Here is a 25,515-nt window from a genome sequence, read left to right as displayed (position 1 = left end):
CTGCGAGGACTGTGGGCAGATCCATTAACTGCTCTGTGTTTAAGCTTTACTGCTGTAAAGCAGGACTGCTAGTGCAGTAAAGTTGGCTCCTGTAGTAACTCACAGTTGATAACAGGGATGTTCAGCGTAAACACAGCTAAGCCTGGATCTAGGTATGCATTTGGGTTTGTGCTGTTTATACTTTCTGGATGCTTTTAGAAATCCTGCCAAAGTCAAGAGGCTATGAGAAACCAGGCTTTCTATCAGCATCTGGAGGCTGAAATCCCACCAGAAGATCAGTTATTGTGTTATTCTACTTCGTTAAGTACCTCCTTGAGAGATTAAAGTAGCCTGTGAAAATGTGTTATCACAGTCAGTGGAGTGTCTTGCAGCCTTTGAGAAAAGGAAAGATATGCTATTTGTACACTTCAAGGTCCATTCATGGTAGAAGCCACATAGATTGCACCTCCTTTCTCACAGATCTCCACTTGTTGTAGTACCTGAGCCCTTCAGATCTTGCAGATATCTCTCTTTGCTCCATGGAAAGAGAGTTTGCTGAGTAATCAAGTTTAGTACTAGCTGAGAAGAGTCTCACATACAGCAGCTTGTACATCTGCAGCCCTGGAGCTATGTAGGTCGAAAGTGAAACACTAGTTGAATAGGAACATATGTTGGCCATGTAAGCCATAGATGGGAAAAAATACTTTCAAACTCTTATTTCCATGTAGAAGACTGTTTGATGCTACTTGCTTTGCTGCTGCTGGGATGTGCATGGGTCAGTGGATGCTGGGTTGTATCCTATCCTTTCCTGGGGGCTACCGTCCTGAAATGAACACTACTTTAAGTTGCCGCTTTCCATAGAGGTCCAAGTAGTAAATGCAGGGAAGTTGCTTTTGGGGTAATGGGGAGTTTAAATGTGAGCTCAGGACTTTGTAGATTAATAGATCCCATCCTGTCAGATTCAGTACCAGAGGGCATAAAATGTCAGTTAATTAATCAGCTGCTGGGATTAGATAACAGAAGTTAATTGAAGTGCAGTTTTGCTGAAAAACATGCATCAAGACAAGAGTAATGCTATTACTGAACATTGTGTAGCAACACATAGATGTATCACAGTATTGTTAAGATTGGAAGAGACCTCACAGATCATCAAGTCCAACCCTTTACCTTTCCTAGAGCAACAGAAAAATAAACAGGTATCGATGTGGATAAATCTTGTAACATATTGCTAGAGAAAAACAATCTATGGCAAAATCTAGCTTTGTGTTTCTCCCACTTTTAATCTCTCTATAAACTGGACCCTGCTTCTATTTGCAATTTATTAGTATTTACCACCTTCCTTCTGAATGCTTTTCTAATGACAGGATGCTCATGAGGCCTCTTTAAATAGCTGGTATTTTTTTCATGATGTGCTTCACTGTCTGCTGAAGTCAGCCTGCACTTTTTCCTTCTGAGTGAGTGGCTTAAACATTTTGAGCACAGAGGAATAATGGAGCAATGCGCACTTAAACTGCATCATTTGGTAATTTGTATTAAAGTCATCAAAGGTTTAGGTTTGGGACTTTCATAGGCAGTGATCCAGGCAATCCAAAAGGGATAGTACAACTGGACTGGTAGCAACAGACACACTTCGTTGACTTTCACTGTTCCCCAGTTCTTTGCATTATTGAACTCGATGGGGGGGAAAAAAAAGGGTTTGAGCTTCTGGTTCCTGTTCTTAGTAGAGTGCAAGGTGTCCAAGTGTGGTCGCTGACCTTTCTGCTGGGTTCCTGAGCACGTTTGGGTTTGTCATTGACTCCTTGCCTCTGCTGCTCCCCTCCAACTGTAGGGCTGGTCCAGCATGCAGACTTGTTCTGAAAAAAGTGGATGTGGTCTGAAACATATTGAAGTAGCAGTGGAGTACAGCAGATAACTGGGATACTTATGCTTGAGTTTGTTCCCTGGCTGCCTTTAACACTGTGCGTATAACCCATTTGGCTTATCCTTAAGGTACAGCTAAGGAATGGATTCTTTCCTATCCTGGGGAAGCATTACTGATGGAAATCATCATCTGGGAATTCATGTAACAAACTCTTTTTTTTAAATGCACAAAAGCAATTAGGTAACCCAGAAAACATTATATAGGGACAAAGGGTAGCCTTCAGGATACGTGATGTTACAGTGTTTCCCCAAAGCAAAGACTGAGTATGGGTAAAAGGGAAGAAAATAGCATGTTCTGGGGTAAAGAAAACGTTTGGGTGGCTAAAGGAGAAAGGATACATAAGATCTCTTGGCTTATAGGTCACCCATGTGTTGTACTGTGTTGCAACCTAATGCATGTGAAGAATCTGTTTATATCTGTGGTTTTACCAGAGAGGATTGTACTCTGGTCAGGCCACACCTTGACTACTGTGTCCAGCTCTCAAGAGATATGTTGAGGTGCTGGAATGTGCCCAGAGAAGGGCAACAAGTCAGGTGAAGGGCCTGGAACACAAAGCCTGTGAGGAGAGGCTGAGGGAGCTGGGGTTGTTTAGCCTGGAGAAGAGGAGGCTCAGGGGTGACTTCATTGCTGTCTACAACTACCCAAAGGGAGGTTGTAACCAGGTGGGGGTTGGTCTCTTCTCCCAGACAACCAGCAACAGAACAAGGGGACACAGTCTCAAGTTGTGTCAGGGAAAGTATAGGCTGGATGTTAGGAGGAAGTTCTTGACAGAGAGAGTGATTGGCATTGGAATGGGCTGCCCAGGGAGGTGGTGGAGTCATCGTGCCTGGAGGTCCTCAAGAAAAGCCTGGCTGAGGCACTTAGTGCCATGGTCTAGTTGACTGGATAGGGCTGAGTGCTAGGTTGGACTGGATGATCTTGGAGGTCTCTTCCAACCTGGTTGATTCTATGATAATACTTGACAAAGCTTTAAGATGTGCTGAAAGGAACCACCAAGCAAATAACTAATGACTGATTTTTTTTTTTTTTCTTTTGCTGCCTTGTGCAAAAATGTGTCCTAAGTACACAATTTCAGCAGATTGCCCTACCACTGCAAGCGAGATCAGCATCAGTATTGCAGACTTTTGAGGCCAGGGACAAACTTTGCTCTGGAGTAAGAGAAAAAGGAGCAGGAAAATGATAATATATTTTAGCGAGACATAACTTTATCTGCATGTATTTTATTTTGCCTTAGTATTAACTTACATTCTTTGCTTTGTTTATCTTTGTTCTTAAGAGGAACAAGGTGGCAATTCATCACCAGCATGAAGGGATATCTCATCTTGCATTTGTGTGGCATTGTGTGCCCAAGTGGCTCAAAGGCCTTTACAAACTTTAAGGGCCATGTCTTCAGCTGGTGGAGCAGTGTTATGCTGACACCATCTGAAAATCTGACCCTTCTTCAATTCCCTTTTTTGTCTGCATATTTTAGCTTAACATACCATAATATTGCAGATGAAAAACTGACTCTCCCCAACCCAGCAACAGCATGATTTGCTCATGGATGACTTCTCTAGCATCAGCATTTGAGCTGTGGAAGCACCTGTTTCTCTGTTCTGAATCCGTTGTTCCTATGGCTTTATATGTCTCTACTGAAAGGTGCTGTTTGAATCATAGAATCGACCAGGTTGGAAGAGACCTCCAAGATCATCCAGTCCAACCTAGCACCCAGCCCTATCCAGTCAACTAGACCATGGCACTGAGTGCCTCATCCAGGCTTTGCTTGAACACCCCCAGGGATGGTGACTCTACCACCTCCCTGGGCAGCCCATTCCAATGCCAATGACTCTGTGTCAAAAACTTCCTCCTAACATCCAGCCTGTACTTTCCCCTGCACAACTTGAAACTGTCCTCTTGTTCTGTTGCTGGTTGCCTAGGAGAAGAGGCCACCCCCCACCTGATTACAATGCCCCTTCAGGTAGTTGTAGACAGCAATGAGGTCACCCCTGAGCCTCCTCTTCTCCAAGATAAACAACCCCAGCTCCCTCAGCCTCTCCTCATAGCGTTTGTGTTCCAGGCCTTTCACCAGCTTTATCGCCTTTCTCTGGGCACGTTCCAGCACCTCAACATCTCTCTTGAATTGAGGGGCTCAGAACTGGGCACAGGACTCAAGGTGTGGCCTCACCAGTGTTGAGTACAGGGGAATAATAACCTCCCTTGTCCTACTGGCCACACTGTTCCTGATGCAGGCCAGGATGCCATTGGTTCTCTTGGCCACCTGGGCACACTTCTGGCTCATCTTCAGCCTACTATCTACCAGTACCCCCAGGTCCCTTTCCTCCTGGCTGCTTTCCAGCCACTCAGTCCCCAGCCTGCAGCGCTGCTTGGGGTTGTTGTAGCCAAAGTGCCTTGCACTGGGCCTTGTTAGATCTCATCCCATTGGTCTCTGCCCACCCATCCAGTCTGTCCAGGTCTCTCTGCAGTGCTCTCTTCCCTCCAACAGATCAACTCCTGCTCCTAGCTTGGTGTCATCTGCAAACTTAGTGATGCTGGACTCAATGCCCTCATCCAGATCATCAATAAAGATATTGAACATGACTGGGCCCAGCACTAATCCTTGGGGAGCACCACTAGTGCATGGCTGCCAACTGGATGTGGCACCATTCACCACCATTCTCTGGGCTCTGCCATCCAGCCAGTTCTTAATGAGTCCAGGTTAGCAACTGATGTGAACTGCTTTGTACAACGGCCCTGCATTTTTGCTATCCATTATCTGCCAATGCCTATGGGGAGTCTCATGTATTTTATGATGGTTTATCTTGTACATTGTAACTTTACATCAGTGAATGTTTCACTGCTGCACATGCATTCAGAGGTAGAAAGCTGCTCAGAAGTCCCTTCTGTGTTTGCTTTCTATACCATAGCTAATCATATATTAGCTGGTAAGTGTGCTGCTGATAGTTACACTGTTGCAGGTTTCTAATGTCAAGATGTTCCACTGGACCAAACTTCTCTGCTCTATTTGTCTTGTCACCTCTGCAAAGACTTGGTGTGGGTTTTAAAAGTTTCATTTATGTATATATAGATGTGTATGAATGTGGAAAGCTTCACTTAAAGAAGTATTTCTATATGCTATATACAGTCATTGTCAATCAAATCATACTGACATGCATAGATTCAAATCATAACCTGATATATCTTTTTTTTCTTTTTAATAAGCTGTATTTCTGTCAGGTTTATTGGGCTTGTTGGTGGTTTTTCACTCAGTCCATGCAATTTGTGTTCTGAATATACTACAGGTTTATTGGTTTGAATATTTAGCTATGTACTTATCTTTCTGTCTGGGGTATTCTAGAAACAATCTGATGTTTCAGCCTTTAAAAAAATAGTAACAAGAAACCATTAGAAAGATGCATATTTTTCAGGTAGCTACCTTTAGTGGTTTTAGTTACAAGTTATCTGGACCAGTTCACTAGCAAACGTTGTTTAATGATTTTTTTAATGAAAAATATTCTTCACTATTAATGTAAGAACAAAAAAAAAAAAAGGAGATTTTCATTACTCATGGAAAGTACTTTATGTAGTTCATGCACATACAAACAAACTGTAAGAACATTATAGACTGGTTGCTACAGGGAGATGGCGAAACTGTCAGTAATTGCAGAAACAGCAGAAATGGTTTGGACTTGTTTTGGGGGAAGAAGCATTGGCTTTATGCCTCATAATCAGCTCCTCATAAGCACATACTTTCCTTTTATACCTTTTGTATCTAGTTCACCCTCCCCACTCAGCAGTACAGTTGTCTTCTGAAGCAAAACTATTTGTACTACTGGCTGTGGAGCTGCCTGCACTGATGCTGAATGAGTTTGGGGTCAAAATAATTCTTTTGATGACTGCCAATACCCAGTTTTGTAACTAGTTCATTTTGAATCCTCAAAAGCATAGTAAGCATAAACATGTGAAGTTTCTCATGTGTAAGTGTTGTGTTAAAACTGCTCTGTAATTTTCAGAAAAGTCCCATTCCACACTGTGGGGACTTCCAGAAAACTGCAGTTATGTGCAATGCAGTTTGTATTTCTGCATGTTAAGCAAGTGTTCAAAAATTAAATCATCCTGCTCCCTGGTGTGATTTGGTGGTCTAAACCAAACATGGACTAATACTCCCCCGCCCCCCCCCCCCCCCGCCTCAACCTGGGCTTTTACATTTCCCTGAAGTCTTATATAAGCCATGTAATACAACGGGATGCTGTGTCACTTATTCCAAAGGTATCATCACCAGTGGAGACTTGCCAGGTGACTTCATCCTCCCACTCAATTTTGCCTCTGTCTCATAGTTGTGTTTTGGGGAGGGAGCATACCAGCCTGTTGTCATTGTGCACCTCGCTGAATTTTCTTTCCATATTCCTACTGTGGAGTCCTTGAGGATTACTTGCCCTTTCAGGAAAGCTGAAAGGCCTCCTTTCATAGCTGCTTAATTCCTATCATAAAGACAGGTTGTTTTAATCTGTGACTCTCAATCTTTCTTTTTCTGTTCCTCACGAGAAGGACTCCTTGGTATTTGCTTTGCTAAATATTGGATATTTCTAGCTGGGTAGAAAATTCTCCTGATTCTTTTTCCTTGTGGTCACAAATCTGTTTCTTGTATCTCCAGTTCTTGTACCATCTGTCCTTCCCCCTGCAGCATGTGTGGCTGTAATTTGGGTAACTTGGTAACTTATTGTCCAAGAAGTCTTTGTTTTCTCAGATGCTGTGCGTTAATGATGTTTGAGTTTTTGATTGTGTGTCTTGTCTTTTTTAGTGGACCAGGATCATATTTGGACTGCTGTGAGCATTCCCTACCCATGCTGTTCCCCCCAGAATTGGTGGCTAACTGCACCCCTTCCCCAGAAACCCAAATAGGCTTCATTTCAAAGATTCAGTAACATTATTTTGCAGAAGTGCTGAATGAAGCATAAGTTCATTTCCCTCAGCACCACTTCTTAATGCATTTTTGTTCATCAATGCGTGTAACTAATGTGAAGAGGCAATCCAGTCTCTGCAGTCATTCTACTGAGGGTGAAATACTGATTGGTACTTCATTTAATAAAATAATAATGCTGTGTAGCTGTACACTGTCTTTCCCACAAGGGTCTCTAGGTAACTGAAAGAGTATTAAATAATTAAGCCTGACAATACCCCTGTATTTCATTAGTTGCATTTTACAGGTGGATTAGCAGAGGTTAAGTGACTTGACCAAGGTTAGAATCAGACCTCGTTCCTGTGAGAAAAGCCTGTTCAGGGGATGGTTTGTATGTGGGTGGATCAGCTGGTTCTGTGTTGGATCTCTGTGACAACCTGGGGTCTGTGCTCAGAGGCAGAGCCAAAGCCTGTGGCAGAGCAGGGAGGGAACAGGGGAATCCTGGCTCAGTTTTCTTAATTTGTTTCCAAATGTCCAGGCCTAAGATAATCCATACTAAATGCGGTGACAAGATTGAAGGATTTGATTTGCTGAAGCCATGGAAATATATAACTTGGTGCCCAAGAGACCTGTGAGCTTTTGTTTCATATCCACCGACATCATCTGTCCTGTCAGCTCAACAAGTCATATTTTTATAAAGTTATTTTGCACCATCTGTATTGAAAATGGCAACCTGTCCAATTACAATGGATTTTAAAGTTTATTCTGTGAGAGAGATTTTAAAGTGGAAATAATCCAGCAGTGAGCCAGGGGGTGGTAATAATGTATCGTTCCCAAGGAAAGTCTGGGTTTGATCCTGCAGGCGACTGAAATGTGCCAGATTAGTTGGGCGCTGCATTCAGCACCTTCTCAGAGATGCTCAGGACTTTGTGGAGTCAAAGCTCTGAGCTATAAGGTTAAGCATGAACATTAATGAAATGTTATCTCTCTAGCAGATGGAACTAAGTGACAAGTACTCTGGCTGTCAAGCACTGAAAATTGTGAATCTGTTGCACATCCCCTGACAACAGTGAGGCAATCTTCTTAAAACTGACTTATGCAACAGGAATTGCACTGTGGTGGGGCATCTTGTTCACGTGGTCAGAAAGCTGACCTTTGGTACGAAGCTTGCCCCCGTGTGTTGGACTTGTTTTGTTTCTTTGTTCATTTGTTTTCATTTGTTTGCTGCTTTTTTTGCTTTTTTTTTTTTTTTTTTTTTTTTTTTTTTTTTTTTTTTGGAATCCCAGTATCATCAGGGTTGGAAGAGACCTCACAGGTCATCGAGTCCAACCCTTTACCACAGAGCTCAAGGCTAGACCATGGCACCAAGTGCCATGTCCAATCCTGCCTTGAACAGCCCCAGGGATGGCGACTCCACCACCTCCCCGGGCAGCCCATTCCAGTGTCCAATCACTCTCTCAGTGAAGAACTTTCTCCTCATCTCGAGCCTAAATCTCCCCTGGTGCAGCCTGAGGCTGTGTCCTCTTGTTCTGGTGCTGGCCACCTGAGAGAAGAGAGCAACCTCCTCCTGGCCACAACCACCCCTCAGGTAGTTGTAGACAGCAATAAGGTCACCCCTGAGCCTCCTCTTCTCCAGGCTAAACAATCCCAGCTCCCTCAGCCTCTCCTCATAGGGCTGTGCTCAAGGCCTCTCACCAGCCTCGTCACCCTTCTCTGGACACGCTCAAGCATCTCAATGTCCCTCCTAAACTGGGGGGCCCAGAACTGAACACAGTACTCAAGGTGTGGTCTAACCAGTGCAGAGTACAGGGGCAGAATGACCTCCCTGCTCCTGCTGACCACACCATTCCTGATGCAGGCCAGTATGATGATACATCTAGCTTTCTGATCAGCTGCCACCTTGCAAATAATCCACTTAAGAGGATGTTTTTCCAGTGCTGAAATAGCTTGTAAGCTAAGGCTCAACTTGCATTAAAAATTACATGTATACTTGAAATCCTTACAACTGATGATTCCAGATAAGAGCAGATACTCCATTCTGATCAGCCTTCAGCTGAAAGGTGTAACCACTATGAGCCTTTTGCTGTCAATGAAACACCTTCCCTGTCTGCTGGGATACAACAAAAACATTACGTTGCCGTATCAGAGCCCAGCAGAACTTTCCTGGAGCCTGGAGGGATTACCTCATATTTTACAGGCTTAACTAACTGCCGATAAATGAACTTTTTTCATGTGTGCATATTCTACATGTATGATCATGTAGCATTATCATTTCATCCACAAATGAACTACCGTCTTTTACAGGACGTGGAATGCAGAGCATAAGGGGAATGTATAGGCAAGCACTTGCATATTTGAGGTGAGAACGGAGATGAGAAGTGGAGTTAGGAAAATAAAAGAAACTTTCAAAGTGATCTCAAAATCTGAACTGCATCTCTTTTGGTCTAACCTTGAAGCTACAAGCTGATAGCAAACAAAATGAGGGTATTCAGAGGAAGCTGAAGCTCCTCAGGAAGTTTGGCTTCTCATCGTTTCAGAATAAATTTACCTTTGCCCTGCTGCTTCAGTTCTCACCTGCTCTTGGAAAAGGCCCTTGTCTGTTCCTTCAGAGAAGGGCTCATTTTGTCATAAAGTTTAGATGAATGGTTGGAGTGGATTTTTTTGGTATAAAATATTCATTATGAACAAACTGTGAACTTGTGAATATGCATGATTCCCCTTTAATCTGTTTTTATAAGAAACATTTTCCTAGGGAAAAAAAAAAAGAAAAGACAAGACAAAAATGGGTCTGCTCAAACTGACCAACAGAACTTAAGTATCAGTTGCTGAACAATCTGCGCACAAACTGCCTACAGGCATGATTATTTTTCATGTAAAGAATTTGCTGGGTGACTTTGAAGAAAAACCACAAATGTGACTGTGGACAACTTGCAACGGAGTGAAACTTGCTCAGTAAGTTATGTGTTTCGCTCTAACCTCTGACTAGTGGAGGTTATGTGGTTAAGATAAGAGAAAGAAATCTGGAAAAAGAGGATTGAAAAACTTGAGAACATACAAGGAAACTCCTATGATACCTGGGAATGTCCGTTACTTAACTTGCCCTTTTGCTCTAAGGGAAGAAGTCACTGGGTTAATACTTAAGTATGTTTAGGTGCTGGCAGAGGTCAGCTACGTACTGAAGATGTGAGCAACTCTTCAGCAGGAAATTGTTGGAACTTTTTCAGAGATTGCTGCTGCTCAAATAATGGTAGCTTCTGGGATTTCCCTGCTGCCATCCAGAGTGTCAACAGAGTTGTACGGAGGTGTTATTCTGTGGCTCTCTGTTTTCCCTCATAGGGACAGTGCTATTTGCTATACATCACTGTGGGGTGGCCAATTCTGTCACAGTGACAAATGTCCTTAGAATACTTGTGTAGGAATGGGGGAAAAAAACAACTCTTTTTTTTTTTTTTTCTCATGAAACAACTCTAGGTGCCATGGAGGACACAAGAGTCACTGTATTTATGCAACCAAATTTAAACTGACAGATGTGTATCTCTTTTGATTTTCTCAGAAATTGAGAAATTTGTCCCAAGTTCAGCTCATTGCAGTGTTTTTCCAGGTAGTGGTTAAGGGACCTGGGGGTACTGATAGACAGTAGGCTGAAGATGAGCCAGCTGTGTGCCCAGGTAGCCAAGAGAGCCAATGGCATCCTGGCCTGCATCAGGAACAGTGTGGCCAGTAGGACAAGGGAGGTTATTCTGCCCCTGTACTCAGCACTGGTCAGGCCACACCTTGAGTCCTGTGGCCAGTTCTAGGCCCCTCAGTTCAAGAGAGATGTGGTGCTGGAACATGTCCAGAGAAAGGCAACAAAGCTGGTGAAGGGCCTGGAACACAAACCCTATGAGGAGAGGTTGAGGGAGCTGGGGTTGTTTAGCCTGGAGAAGAGGAGGCTCAGGGGTGACCTTATTACTATCTACAACTACCTGAAGGGACATTGTAGCCAGGTGGAGGGTGGTCTCTTCTCCCAGGCAACCAGCAATAGAACAAGGGGACACAGTCTCAAGTTGTGCCAGGGAAAGTATAGGCTGGATGTTAGGAGGAAGTTCTTCACAGAGAGAGTGATTGGCATTGGAATGGGCTGCCCAGGGAGGTGGTGGAGGCACTGTGCCTGGATGTGTTCAAGCAAAGACTGGATGAGGCACTTAGTGCCATGGTCTAGTTGACTGGATAGGGCTGGGTGCTAGGTTGGACTGGATGATTTTGGAGGTCTCTTCCAACCTGGTTGATTCTATGATTCTATGATGAGGATTGCTTTCCAGGGAGTTGATTAAAACAAAACAAGTGTGTATTTGTGCTTTTTAGAAGGTTAAACTTTCATCTGAGGTGGCCATGTTTTGAAGATGTTGACCTTTGAGTTACTACAGTATCTTGAGGTCTACAGCTCGTATATAAATGGAAAGACTTTTTGCAAGAATAGTGGAGAGAAGGTTGTGATCCTCTTCTGTAAATGACCTCCTTGTGTTACTTAATTATTCTCCCTTAACATTCGACTGGATGACAAGGGCATGGTGCTTCTCTAGATGCTGACCTCCTAGAAAACATTTCTTACTTCTTCAGGTATTTTCAGTTGAGGCTGGGAATAACAATGAAGTATTCTCCTTATGTATTTGAACCTATGATTCAAATGTATACATTTACATTAATAAAGGAAGGTTGCATTGCAAGTACTGGCGGCTTACATATTGGTCATAGCTCACCACAGTCCAGTTCAACAGGTTTTATTGGTGAGACTTTAGCTTTCTCTCAGGTGACTTCCAAACCCCTTTCATTAATTTCAGATGATGTTCATGCTGTCAGGACATAACTGAGCTCTCAAGGAGGTGCAACCATGAACAGAACACTTGCACAAATGAATAGCTTGCAGTTTAAGCGTGGGGTAAGAGATTAGTGCACTGATGTGATAGGACCAGAGGTGTGTGAACAAAGTTTTGTTTTCCTTGTCCATAGTAAATATACAATTAAAAAGACCAGCAAAACAGCTGACAAAGTCTGTGACTGTGGGCAGCATGGATCAAGTCAATTATGTTGGAATAAAATGATTCTTTTGATTTCTGGGTACTGAGCAACCATATCCTTTTTCTGAAAGTGTTCCTGGATGAAGTCTGTCCTTCAAAGGGAAAAGGGTCACGGGGACAGGTCTGTTTCTGCTTGCCAGATTCTGGGTGTGCCTCCTGTCCCCACGGCACCCATGTGCTCTTGCCTTAAACTTCTGTGTCATGCTTGTGATGAGGTGGGTGTCAGCTGGGGGAGGCAGGGATGTGCTGAAAAGCCATGCATGTTTGTGAAGTAGATATTCAAGAGATAGAAAGCTCAATATAAATAGGAAGAGAGAAGACACCCTGAGCATACTGTAAGGAGATGAGGTTATAGGAAAGTATTTTGTTTTCAGAGTCTTCTCCAGACTGTGACCAGAAGCCTTGCGTTCAAAAGCTGTCCAAAAGTAGAAGCTGTCAAGGACTGCTGAAGCTTCATGTTACTGGGTTTTTTTGGATGCTACTTAGTTTTGAAATGCAGCCAGTGCTGGGGTAGGTCGTGCAGTTGCAACATGCACATCATTTTTGAGCAGAATATTGATTGTGTGGTAGAGAAATCCAGGCAGAGTGGAAGCTGGCTTGGGCATCCACACTTGCATCTCTGGGCTCATGAAAGTGAAAAATGAAATATTGGACTATCACAAGCAGCTCCAACACAGTGATCTTTGAAAATGTGTTTCAGGAGCACTGCTTTGTTGATGGCTGAGGGGAAAGGCGTCTGCACTTCTGCAAGCACCCCATACTTTCCTTCCTCACCCCATTGCATGTAGACCCAGTTTAACTCTCTGTGGCAGGGTCAGGAAGCACATAAGTTCAGCAAGGCTACCTGACAACTTCCATTTTTTCATAGGTTAGTCATTCATAGTTTTATGTGGAAGAAACACCCTGTTTGGTTGGGAGGTAAACTTATTTTGGCAGGGAGGTAAATTCGCGATTCTCACTGTCAAATTATGGCTAAAAAGAAAGAGAAACCATTTTTGCATTCCAAGAATTAAACTCGTTAATGTATGTAGCATTACATTTTAGCAAAGTAATCACAGCTGAGCATCCAAAATGTTGTCTTGAGTGCTTGAAAGATATACTGAAAGTAGAAATGAAAAGGGCTCTGAAATGTCCTTTATAGGAGCAGCTGCTAGTAATTGGGTCAGCAAGTCAAGACTTTAAAAAATTATTATTCTTTGTATGTATATGTGTATGAGTATGGGGGGGGGGGGAGGGAATCTTGTGATGATTTTTGGTAGTTTTCTGCTTTTTAAGCCGTATTGCTGTCTCAAACTGAACATGTATAGAATCAATTCAAGATCATCCAGTCCATCCTATCACCCAGCCCAATCCAGTCAACTAGACCATGGCTCTAATTGCCTCATCCAGGCTTTGTTGAACACCTCCAGGGACAGTGACTCCACCACCTCCCTGGGCAGCTCATTCCAATGGCAAATCACTCTCTCTGTGAAGAACTTCCTCCCGTGGTCTAGTTGACTGGATAGGGCTGGGATAGGTTGGACTGGATGATCTTGGAGGTCTCTTCCAACCTGGTTGATTGTATGATTCTATACCTCCCCCCAGCAGAACTTGAGACTGTGTCCCCTTGTTCTGTTGCTGATTGCCTGGGAGAAGAGACTGACCCCCACCTGGCTGCAACCTCCCTTTAGGTAGTTGTAGACAAAAATGAGGTCACCCTTGAGCCTCTTCTCCAGGTCCCTCAGCCTCTCGTCACAGGGCTGTGTTCCAGGCATCTCACCAGCTTTGTCACCCTTCTCTGGTCATGTTCCAGTATCTCAACACCTCTCTCAAATTGAGGAGCCCAGAACTGGACACAGGACTCAAGATGTGCCCTAACCAGTGTTGAGTACAGGGGAAGAATAACCTCCCTTCTCCTACTGGCCACACTGTTCCTCCATTATCTGAAGTTCAGGCTTCTGAAAGGCACACATATATACATTTTATCATAGAGCCATCATATTAACTGAAAAAATACAGAAGCAGCATGTAAATTTTACTAAAAAAGAACACAAATGGTGGTGGACACATGGATGGACACGTGCTGTTGGGGAAAGGCAGAAAGCCCAGCTTCTGGTTCCTATGCTGGTTTTGGAATTCCTGTGTGACTTTGTGCAAGTCGAAAAAAGTCTCAGCTTTCCAGCCCCTTAGCTTTCAGAAGCAAGGCACTGAGCAGTGTATGGGTACTGTTTTGGCTTTAAATAGAAATGTGTAATAAGCAGTACACACAAATTGGCAAATGTGAAGTTTTGTGAGGGCTGATTTCCAAGGGGATTTTCACATATCAAATTGTTGGGGGAATGTTCTCATTGATACTTGGTATTTTTGGACCTCAGAGGATCTGCCTAAAAACTGTATTTGAGCAGCTGCTTGAGTAAGGATATGTGAGAACACCTTAGGTTTCTGCGTGTATGTATGTGTATATGTCTGTGAATTATTTATCAGGGAAGCTGAAATGGATGCTTTGGTTTTGTTTATTGTAATGAAGCCCCTAAAATTAATATATAATCAAACATACTGCTCAAGGGTTGACTCTTCTGATTCTCAGCCTGAAGATATTGTCTCTTTCTTTCCTCCTGTTTTTTCATTAGTAGCTTAGATAGGCATGAAAAAATCTTTTGAGCTTAAATAAGAGATCTTTGTTGTTGTTGTTCCTGTATAGTTCAAAAGCAGTTAATTTTTAAGACCTCAAACTTGGCACGTGGCCACTCTCAGCTGGCAAATACACCCTTGCTATTTTTGCTGTGTGTGATTTTTAGTTCATCTGGAAGCTGCTGCCAAACAACTTTAGTCTAATTCTCCTGCCCCTTGCCTCTTCCTATTGCTCTCTGAGTGCTCTCATGTGCTTCCACCCAGCTAATGAACCATCTGTAAAATGGAGTAGTTCAGTCCTTGATGCCTCTGCTGAATTCCCAGGCCATAATGGCAACTCTGGTTGCTGGTGACTCACACAGCAATGACCAAGTCAGCTGGGATGGCATCACTGCACTTGCATCCAACCTACCCTGAACAATCATCTTATGGAGAGTGACATTTTCAGCCATGCTCCCCATGTGCACAGTGATCTACATCTTTACCATTCCCCTCTGACATCCAATGGTACAGGCAATTGCATCATTACAACCACATCACGTTGTCTGGAGCTCATTCTGCAGCCTGGGAGAAGATTCTTGTAGCTTCAGGTGCGTGAAAATAGGATCTGGCATGTTTTGTGAGCGGCAAGTGGGAGTTGTTCAGTGGGAAGGTTAGATGAGATGGTAATTGGGAGAGTGTCTTTAGGCTAGTTAGGAAAATTTCTGTGCATTTTCTTTTCTGGTTTAGAGAGGTTTAGGAAATGAAGGCAAATACCATGTCGAAGTTGAAAGCAAAGGGTGGAATGAGCTATGCAGTGGTAGGGTGCAGATACAGTCAACAGTCTAGCTCGGACAGTTGCTTAAGTGTTACTCTTCAAAAATGTCTCCTGTAAAGCAAATATGTTTTACTAACTTTGTACTTGATGTAATTATAACTAAATATGCTATAAACACTTTTTGAATTATTTTTTTTTTAGATGAAGCTTCTGCAGAAAACATAAAGGAAACTGGCACATCTTTTGCCTTTTCCCCTTGTTTATCAGTAACAGAGGAAATCTGCCTGGGGGAAGATATACTAAACAAATTTCCATCTGGAAGAGGAAAGAGTATCTCTCTGAAATGCTTCAAATGGCATGTCACTCTCCTGTATCAGCCCACTAATTATAGTGTTTCAATAGTACCTTGAAAATACAGTCTAATAACTCAGTGTATCAGAAATGTATTGCTTGGTTTCACCAGGAGCTTGAGCAATCGATTCATTGCTGAGTGTGACTTGTTTCTGTCTCCCTTTCCAGAACTGAGTATTATCTGTGCATGGTCCACCCACACTTCCTGGCATGCTTGGCAGGGCTTACAGTTAAAGGTGACTGGAGGGCTGAAGTCCCTTTGAGATGGAAATACCATGTAACTGAGAAACGATATCCAGAGAGGACAGAAAAATATTCATTGAGTGACAACGTACCTCTAAAAAAAAGCAAACAAAAAAAATCTTGAGCAAGGGAATTGGATCTTAGTGTTATTTTTGATCATTTGGAGCTGCAAAAGCCCTAGGCAGGCCAGAGGAATATAGAAATACTGGCACTTTCATGCATACTTGTATTGCATATTTCTCACAAACACAGAATTGTGAGTTTGTGCTGAACTGGTTGTAGGTTGAATTAAGCAGACAGCACTGGCAGTGTAGCCATAACTTTCTGAGAGTGACAAAGCTGAAACTGGCAACTGCAAATTAAACACACCAAGGTTTTTGATATGGTTTTGTTTAAGATAACAAGTGAGACATCTGCAGAAACTGATGTGAATTGTCTAGATTCCCAGACACTTTTTGCATCACTCGAAGCTGGGAGTGTGTCTGTCTGCACATGTGATCTTTGCTATGAGTGTCTGGCACAATGTGATCCTCGGAAGCCGTCTTCACTCCATCTGCACTAGGGTCTTTGCTGATGTCATTAATTAGGAGGATTTTTATCAGTTTTAGCAGGAGGATACGGAAAGGATGGAGTTTAGTCTTGCTGCCGGTAAATCCCGAAGACCGCGAGTTCGTCAATCCCCTCCCTGCATCCGTGATGGAAGGTTATGAAAATGATGTGGGTTTCAGTATCACTGAAGCTTGGTTGATACTTGTACCTCTAATCGTCTTCTCATTGGACCTGTGTTCAGTGGTTCCTTTGCTTCCCCAGCTCTTGGCAGAGGTGGTAATGAGTTGGTTGCAGATCAGTGCTGAGCAGGTGATAACAATGAGGATTGTTCAGGAAGAATGGGTGGGACCTTCTGCCTGCCTCAGCTTGTGATGATATATGTCCTATACTATTATATGACCTAAAGGCTTTCCCTCAGACTGGAGGAGAGGAACCAAGCCGTTTGAAACAAACTACTTAGTCAGCTACCTGCTTTTAGACAAGCGTGTATTCGTGGATCTCTAGCTTTCTTGAATGGAAAGTACAGCTACAAAGTAAAAAAGGGAGGCATAAAAGGTCACAGTTGATCCATCTGTATATTATGCATTTTAAAAAGACAATTTGTGTGTGTTTCTTCTCACCTACTGGTGGTAAAACAAAATCTTGATGAAAAGCCATTGAAGGAAAAATAATCAGAAATCAGAGAATGGGCAGGATGGAGGATGGATGGGAATGAGCGCCCAGGTGATGCAGAGGGTTTCTTTTTTTTCTTGGAATTTTTCTGGTTTGCACTAAATATCATACAGTCTGAGTAAGTTTCTTAGGGCTGTTCTATGTGGCAGTGCGGGCTGCACATAGAACAGGACAGGTTGATGAGTTTAATTCATGCAGGTGGTTAGACCTGTGTGCTGTTAGTTATAAAGGAGATGGTAACCTCGGTAAGAATCTTCCTGCACCTGCTCTGCTGAAGGTCACGATGTGATAAAACCCACAACACTCCTGATCTCTGCAGAACCTAGAGATCTCTAGGGAAAATACTACTGAATGCAGGCATTATCTTTGCATTCAGCTTAACTGACCATCCAGCTCCCATCCCTAGTTGCAGATTGTACGTAGTGCATATGGTTTTGGGCAGTGTTACCCACTTGTATGGTTCTAGTAAGATCTAGGTTTCTAATTTTTTTCTCTGGTTGTTCCTCATTCAGTCTGCTTTAAGAATGTGTTGAAGCTTCTGGTATGAAAATTCATGCAGATGCATTTAACATGTATTAGGCTGATGGTCTAGTGATGCTTTTTTTTTGGTGTGTGAGTGTAAATGCTCAAGGTGTTTTATTTGTTTGCTGATATTTATAGGGCTTCTGCTTTTCCTGCATGCATGGTGCTGTTGTAATTCTTTCAAACAAACACTTGTAATATTTCTGGTCTTATCTTTCGCAGTAAATCTTGTGGATCAGAGATATATCATTTCACTGTTAGCAGAACATGACTTTTCCACTTTAACACATCATAACTAAGGTGGTAATACTCATATCATAGAATGGTTTAGGTTGGAAGGGACCTCAAAGATCATCCAGATCCAACCCCCTGCCATAGGCAGGGACACCACCCACTAAAACAGGCCTCATCCAAACTGGCCTAGCACACCTCCAGGGAGGGAGCATCCACAACCTCCCTGGGTAACCTGTTCCAATGTCTCAAAACCCTCACTGGAAAGAACCTTTCCTAACATCTAGTTTGAATCTCCCCTCTGACAGTTTAAACCCATTACCCCCTCATCCTGTCATTATAAAACCTTGTAAATAGTCCCTCTCCAGCCTTCCTGTAGGCCCCCTTCAGATACTGGAAGGCTACTACAAAGTCTCTTCAAAGTCTTCTCTTCTCCAGGCTGAAAAGCCCCAACTCTTGTAGCCTGTCCTCATAGCAGAGATGCTCCAGCCCTCCGAGCATCTTTGTGACCCTCCTCTGGACTCACTCTAACTGTTCCATGTCCTCCTTGTGTTGGAGGCTTCAGAACTGTACACAGTATTCCAAGTGGGGTCTGATGAGAGCAAAGAGGGAGAATCCCCTCCCTTGCCCTGCTGGCTGTGCTTCTCTTGATGCAGCCCTGGACGTGGTTGCTGTCTGGACTGTATGTGCACACTGCTGGCTTATGTTGAGCTTTTCGTCAACTCAGACCAGCAGATTATTTTCCTCAGGGCTGCTCTCCAGCCATTCACCACCCAGTCTGTATCTCTGCTTGGGATTGTGCTGACCTAGGTGTAGGACCTTACACTTGGCCTGGTTGAATGTCATGAGGTTGGCCTGGGCCCACTTCTCCAGCCTGTCCAGGTCCCTCTGGATGGCATCCCTGCCCTCTAGCAAGTCAACTGTGCCACACAGCTTGGTGTCATCTGCAAACTTGCTGAGGGTGCACTCGATTCCTCTGTCATAGAATCATGCAATCAACCAGGTTGGAAGAGACCTCCAAGATCATCCAGTCCAACCTATCCCCCAGCCCTATCCAATCAACTAGACCATGGCACTAAGTGCCTCATCCAGTCTTTTCTTGAAGACCCTCAGGGATGGTGCCTCCACCATCTCCCTGGGCAGCCCATTCCAATGGGAAATCACTCTCTCTGTGAAGAACTTCTTCCTAATATCCAGCCTATACCTACCCTCCATATCACTGACAAAGATGTTAAACAGCACTGGTGCCAGCACTGACCCCTGAGGGATGTCACTTGCCACTGGTCTCTGGGGGATATTGTGCCATTGATCACCACTCTCTGCATGCAACTATCCAGCCAATTCCTTATGCAGGATGTCTTGTGGGACAGAGTCAAACACCTTACTCGGGTCCAGGTAGATGATGTCAGTTGCCTTTCCTTTGTCTGCTGTTGCTGTGACTTCATAAGAAGCTACTAAATTTGTCAGGCATAATTTACCCTTAGTGAAGCTATTGCTGGTTACCACCAATCACCTCTGCTTTGTTTTCCATTTGCCTTAGTGGAGCCTTCAGGAGGATCTGCTCCATGATCTTGTCAGGCACAGAGGTGAGACTTACTGATCTGTACATGCCAGGGTCATCCTTTTTTTCCTTCTTGAAGATGGGTGCTATGTTTGCCCTTTTCCAGTCAGCAAGAACTTCCCCAGTCTGACATGACCTTGCCACAGTGGTTTAGCAACTTTATCTGCTAGTTCCCTCAGGACCTGTGTGTGGATCTTGTCAAGCCCTGTGGACTTGTGCATGTTCAGATTCTTTAGGTGCTCATGAACATGAGCTTCAATTATTGTGGGCAGATCTTCCTTCTCCCAGTCCTTACTTTTGCCTTCTGGGACTTGGACATTGTGGTTGGAGCCCTTGCTGTTGAAGACTGAGGCAAAGAAGTCATTGAGCACCGCAGCCTTATCCACATCCTTTGTCACCAGCTCTCCATTTCCCTTCTTCAAGGGTCCCATATTCTCCCTTGTCCTGCTTTTCTCACTAATATACCTGAAGAAATTCGTCTTGTTCCCCTTAATGTCCCTAGCCAGACATTAACTGGGCTTTAGCTTTCCTAACCTGAGCTCTGGTTGCGCGAGCAATTTCTTTGTATTCATCCCGGGTTCCCTGCCCTTGCTTCCGCTCTCTGCAGGCTTTCTTCTTGCATCTAAGTGTGTCCAGGAGCTCTCTAATCATCCATGCAGGCCTCCCGATGTTCTTACCTGCCTTCCTCCTTTTTGGGATGCATTGCTCTTGGGCCTGGAGGGGGTGATACTTGAACACTGACCAGCTTTCCTGGGTCCCCCTTTCTTCCAGAGTTTTTTCCCATGGCACCCTGCCAAGGAGGTCTCTGAAGAGGTTGAAATCTGCTCTTCTGAAGTTCAGAGCAGTGAGTTTGCTATGCACCCTCCATGATGCCTTGAGGACCTTAAACTCTACAATTTCATGGTCACTGCAGCCAAGGCTACCCTTCAGCTTCACTTCACTCAGCAGCCCCTGCTTGATGGTGAGGACTAGGTCCAGCATAGCACCTTTTCTTGTGGGTTCCTCTACCAAGTTCCTTTATGAGGCCTTACTATTTGGAAGTATGTTATATACATTAAATCCTGTAAAATTCTAGTCCAGTTAATATTTTTTCTTACATTTTATAGATGATGAAACCCTATCAAAGTAGTTAAGCTACTTGCTAAACCACAGAGTCAGTTAGACAGACATGATTTGACTTTGTGGTTCCCGATCTGTGTTCAGACTGATACAGTATATAGAACCTCTAGGTTGTTTTTATAATGTAATAACCAAAACCTCTTTGGTTTCTTCACATAAAGAAAAAATGTCATGGGCAGAAAGACCATTTGATGTATTTTTTTTTTTCCCTTAGCCTCAAGGAGAATGAGATTTTTTTTTTTTTTTAAGATCTGAATTTTTCATCAGAAAATTGTATGCTGACTTTTATACGTCATAAATGCCATATGGACTCCTAAATATGGAGAGAGAATAATTATGAACCCCTTTGTACTGACTCACTTCTGATTTTTTTTTTTTTAAACTACATTTTAAGGATTTGAAAGCTGATTGCTAACATGGTATGTTGCTTCTCTTGTTAAATAATCTCAGCTTTTTAACTGAATACAGCCATGCAGTGCCTTATGATTAATTACATGTACAACAGGTGTTGATCTTGTTGGACACAGATTATGAAGTTCTCTGCTATCCAGGTGGTCTGTTTTAATATAAAAAGACCAGTAGCATAATGAGCAAGAAATTGAACTAACAAGCAGGGGGAAAAATACTTGAATGCATTAATCACCTTTAATAAGCTTAGCCAGCTCAGCACAGCTAATCAGCTGGGAAGTCCTTGCTTTGAAGAAGCATCAATTGTTGTATACCCAGTAGGGTAAATAAAAGATAAGCCAAGAGCGGTGGGAAGGGTGTTTGTGCATCTGAAAGCTTTCAAGATTTTCCAAATATAAGGCACCTGGTATGATGGTTTTTAAAATTATATTAATCAAATTGAAGATGCAGTTACCTCTTGGTAATGAAGAGGTATGTCATTCAGATATCTCCAGATGCAGTATCATGGCATTAATTATCAAAAAGGGACAGTTATTTGCAGTGTAGCTTATTTTCATTCTCATCTTTTCAAGAGAGTAATGGGTCTAGCTTAAAGCCCTCTGCTGACCCCTCTTCTTCAACCCTGAACTCAGAAATGTGAGGCTAAGATACTACACTTAATAAAAAGGATGTGCTAATAATTCCCCACCCCATAAAATATTTTTCATGTCATATGGATTAGTTCTTTGTGTTTTGAATTCTTTGATGATAACAAAGGGTCCTTTCAGCATAGCATGTGTGATTCTTTTCTTTCCTTAATGCCATAAATATATTTTCTACTTATAACTCCTGGTTTTACAACTCTTATCCATATGGTAGCAGTGGCCACTTGTGCTGCTTTTCTTTATTGGACATTGCAGTGCACAGAGAAAAATACACAGAACCTCTAGTGATGGAATCCATCTTGAGAATTTTAACAGTACTTTTGTGTTGCTGATATTAGGGAAAACTCATTTTGGTTCCAGAGTTTGTGGGTTAGGACTATGTATATTTTGATTATATTGCAGTCTCTTTCACATGTATCCTCTCAGCAACTTTCTCTTGGGCTGGGAAGGAAGGCCAGGCAGTCCTCTTAGTACCTGTGACACCCATTTCCTCAGGTTATTCATGTGACATTTCCACTGCAGCTGCTAACTTGCTTTTTTCCTTCTTTGCCCACCCCATGATTTTAGTTTGGCAGCTGAGGCATGAGCTTGAAGGGTTTTCCCCTTTATTCTGCTCTTTTGTTATTATTGGTGAGCAAACCGGTTTAACTTAAAAAAAAAAGAAAAGAAAACCAGTTTTCTTGCTCTCCCATAACTCTCAAAGCAAAGTTTCCATGTTTTGTCACTATGTGAGAAAGTAGGGTTAAAAAGGAAGACCAACCATAGTACACTGCCGTCCCTTGAGCTAGAAATCCTGGTGAGATATAAAGATGTTGCTGGCCATTCTGATGGAGTTTTTTTTTTTTTTAAGAAGGAAATAACATTGAATATTTTTGATATAATACAACTTGTCTGGTCTGATGTTTTGAATGGGTGAGATGACTGCAGCTGCACAGAGGCACTTGCTTGCTTACATGGTATCTTGGTTGAGCTTTTCCGGTACAGTGGGAATCTAGCTATGTCTGTGATCACATCAAGGCAAAAGCAGTTACTGTTATGTTTCCTTCTCACAACTTCCATTCTATTACTAACAGTGGTTGTATCAAAGCTGGGGCATGTCTATACAAGTGACTCAACACAGATGAAGCAGGACATTGATGCTGCAGCTGGGTGCCTGACCATAACTCTTCCATAACTAGCATGATCTGATGCCGTTGTAATCAGTGGGTAGGTAACACCTAAAGTATTGGCAGCATGTAAACACTTTTTACACAAAGCCCATGGAGTTTTTGCAGTATTTTGACACACAGTTTGATAGAAGCTGTGCTGAACTGACTGAGGAGATGATGATCTCACCCTCATAGTATTTTCATGTTGATGTACCTCATTCTCTAGTAATGTTATGATCCGATTGTGGCTGTCACATATTCCTTAACATGTTCAGACGAACATGCTCAGATTTGGCTTGTCAGGATGAGGTGTGCAGCCAGGATGCTGGAGGGTAAGGAAAGCCTCCAGAAGTTGGATATTCACTGAGATGGCCATGGTGTCATTCATTTAAAATGAAACTCTCATAAGGCTCCCCTTACCTGCTATTTAGTAGTTTCCACAGGGCTGTGGCACAGTCCCAAGTCTACAGAAAGCCTGATTGTCTCAGAGCCCTCAACCTGAGGACTCACCTAGGTTGAGAGGAAATCTGGGAGTAAAAGATGTGAGGGACAGTCCTGTATTTGTATTAATGCACCTATGCCAATGAACCTGCAAGGAATGACCTGGATGTGGTGACTGCAGATGTTGCCTTCTTCAATTAGATAAATGGGACTATGTCCAAGCTGCTGACAAATGTCGAGTCTGAAAATGGCTGGTTCTTATTTTGGGATGTCACTATCAAAGTCCTTGATGTGTAATTATGATCCTTGAGGCTGGAGTACAGCAATTCACTTTTCCGCTTTGGGAGTGAGAAGGTAGGGGGAACAGCTGCTTTCCTCTTTCCTGCTCTGGTCTCAAAGGCTACACACTCTCAAATATTCTGGAGCTTTCAGAAAGACACACAGTCCCTGTGCCTGCTGTTGTTAACAGTACTGGGATCAAACATTCTTATTTCCCTGAACCAGAAAAAATAACTTCTTGCATGATCTCACAATGGATATACCAGTTGTGTCTTGCATTGATCCTCCTACCAGATTGCAGCACTGCTTTACAGTCCTATACTTGTGCCCTGTTCAGGTTGCATGGAACAAAGATGCTAATACATAGCACACAGATGAAACTTTCAGAAATCTCAGGCCAAATCCAAGGTCCAACCCTTATGAAGTGTCTTTACTCCAAGACCTGACTTTGGTTGGGCTAAGACAGGAACAAGTTATCCATCCAACACATTCCCAGAAGACATCAGGTGCTGCAGTATACTGACAACTCAATAGTTGGTTGTATAAGAAGACAAGAATTTAGTACAATTAGTTGTAATAGCTGGTATTACTGCAAATTCTCCAGAACAATTTCCCTTGTCACTCAGAGACTTTCACAGTATCACCAAGGTTGGAAGAGACCTCATAGATCATCGAGTCCAACCCTTTACTAGAGAGCTCAAGGCTAGACCATGGCACTTTGTTCAGTGACATGATAAAACTGAGGTTTGGTCATTCCACATGAGTGCCACTGGAGGTGGGGGAAGAAGTGAATGGAATGGGATAACCCCTACTATCCTTACCCTTTGAAGTCTCAGAAGCAAAATGACCTGCAGCCGTGGATATAAATTTACCCCCTATTTCCCTGAGCAATGCTATAATAAAGAGTGTTGTATGTTAAGGAAGCCGACCTTAAGCTACCTCCTTCACAGAGATTACTTTGCTTCCTGCAAGCTCACAGCGTTTATGAGCATATGTGCATGCTGTCAAAGCACGATTTCAAGAGAGAAAATAAGGTTCTAATGATAATTTGGGTCTTGGCTGCACTCAGATTGTTTCAGCAGTGAATCCTTTTCATATCAAATTTTCATTAGATCTTTCTGAACGTCCTTCTAGATACCTAAATCTGTCATCTTTATTCTGCAGAAGAGATGGTGGAAGTATTTTTCTCATTTTGTAATGTAACATAAATCCATTTTTCTTCCACACATCCTGCCAAACCTGAAAGTCTTGCAGTTCAGTCAACATATAAATGAATAAAACAGATTGCTGAAAAATGTCTCGAGCCTATATGCAGCTTTCAGAACTGCCAGAGGTCAAGCTGACCGTGTCCTCACAAAGGAAGTTGAATAGTAAAACTTTCTTATCCATACAAATAAAAGAGAACCAGGAACGAGGAAGCTAGGTTGGTCAGCAGTGATGCAATCAAAGTGTGTAGTCTCCTAATAAGTAAGTTGATACTTTGCCTTTGTTTTTTCAAATAAATATGACAATTCAAAGTGTTAAGGTGAAGCCAAGAATTCTAATGAGAATGAGTGTATAAAGTGAAGACTGGGGCACCTGAACTGAAAGTATGGCTGAAGAACTTCATACACTCGGGATGTAGGTAGCAGATATTCTGCATTAAAAACAACAACAACAACAAAACCAAACAAAACTCAGCAACACCCCCCCCCCCCCCTTTTTTTTTTTTAAGAACCTGGCAGTGTGCAGTGGAATTCCATCAGTGATGGCTTCTAATGTGTTTGTCAAGTTATTGTTGTGACTGTGGAATAGCAGATGTATTATCCACAGACACAAGGAAATATAGAAAAAATTATCCAGGCAACTACAAACTTGTTAGTCTGGCCTGAGAAGTATGCAACTTTTTGGAACAAATTCTGAGGGTAGGTATTATTAGACAAGATAGTAAGTAGAGAATATGATAAAAATGTGGTGTTGCTTTAACAAAAGGTGATCGTGCCAGACTAATCCTATAGTGTTCTTTGATGTGATACCTGATCTTATGGGCAAGCCAACTGTGCTACATCTAACTTACTGGTTTTTCATAGAAGCATTTACATAGGGAAGTAATAGCTGAGAAGAAGATAAAGCAAGTATTGTAAAATAAGTCAAGAGAGGGAGATGAA

The 25,515-nt window shown here is 42.7% G+C and overlaps 1 protein-coding gene across 2 annotated transcripts in view; it reads left to right on the top strand.

The window, feature by feature from the left end:
• GLI2 (GLI family zinc finger 2) overlaps positions 1-25,515 on the top strand; it is a 468,774-nt gene that overhangs the window by 34,094 nt on the left and 409,165 nt on the right. Inside the window, exons 2-3 of one of the 2 annotated variants that reach the window (XR_010305335.1) lie at positions 14,708-15,033; positions 15,402-17,123. The exons of the other annotated variant lie outside the window; for it this stretch is intronic. The gene's annotated coding sequence lies outside the window, so the exon portion shown is untranslated. Of the gene's footprint in view, positions 1-14,707; positions 15,034-15,401; positions 17,124-25,515 lie in introns of those variants that run through there. 2 annotated transcript variants of the gene reach the window in all.

This window comes from Pogoniulus pusillus, chromosome 2 (assembly GCF_015220805.1).
Source record: "Pogoniulus pusillus isolate bPogPus1 chromosome 2, bPogPus1.pri, whole genome shotgun sequence".
NCBI classification, from domain to species: domain Eukaryota; kingdom Metazoa; phylum Chordata; class Aves; order Piciformes; family Lybiidae; genus Pogoniulus; species Pogoniulus pusillus.
Note: the sequence above shows the minus strand (reverse complement) of the source record. Positions and strands in the feature narration are given on the sequence as shown.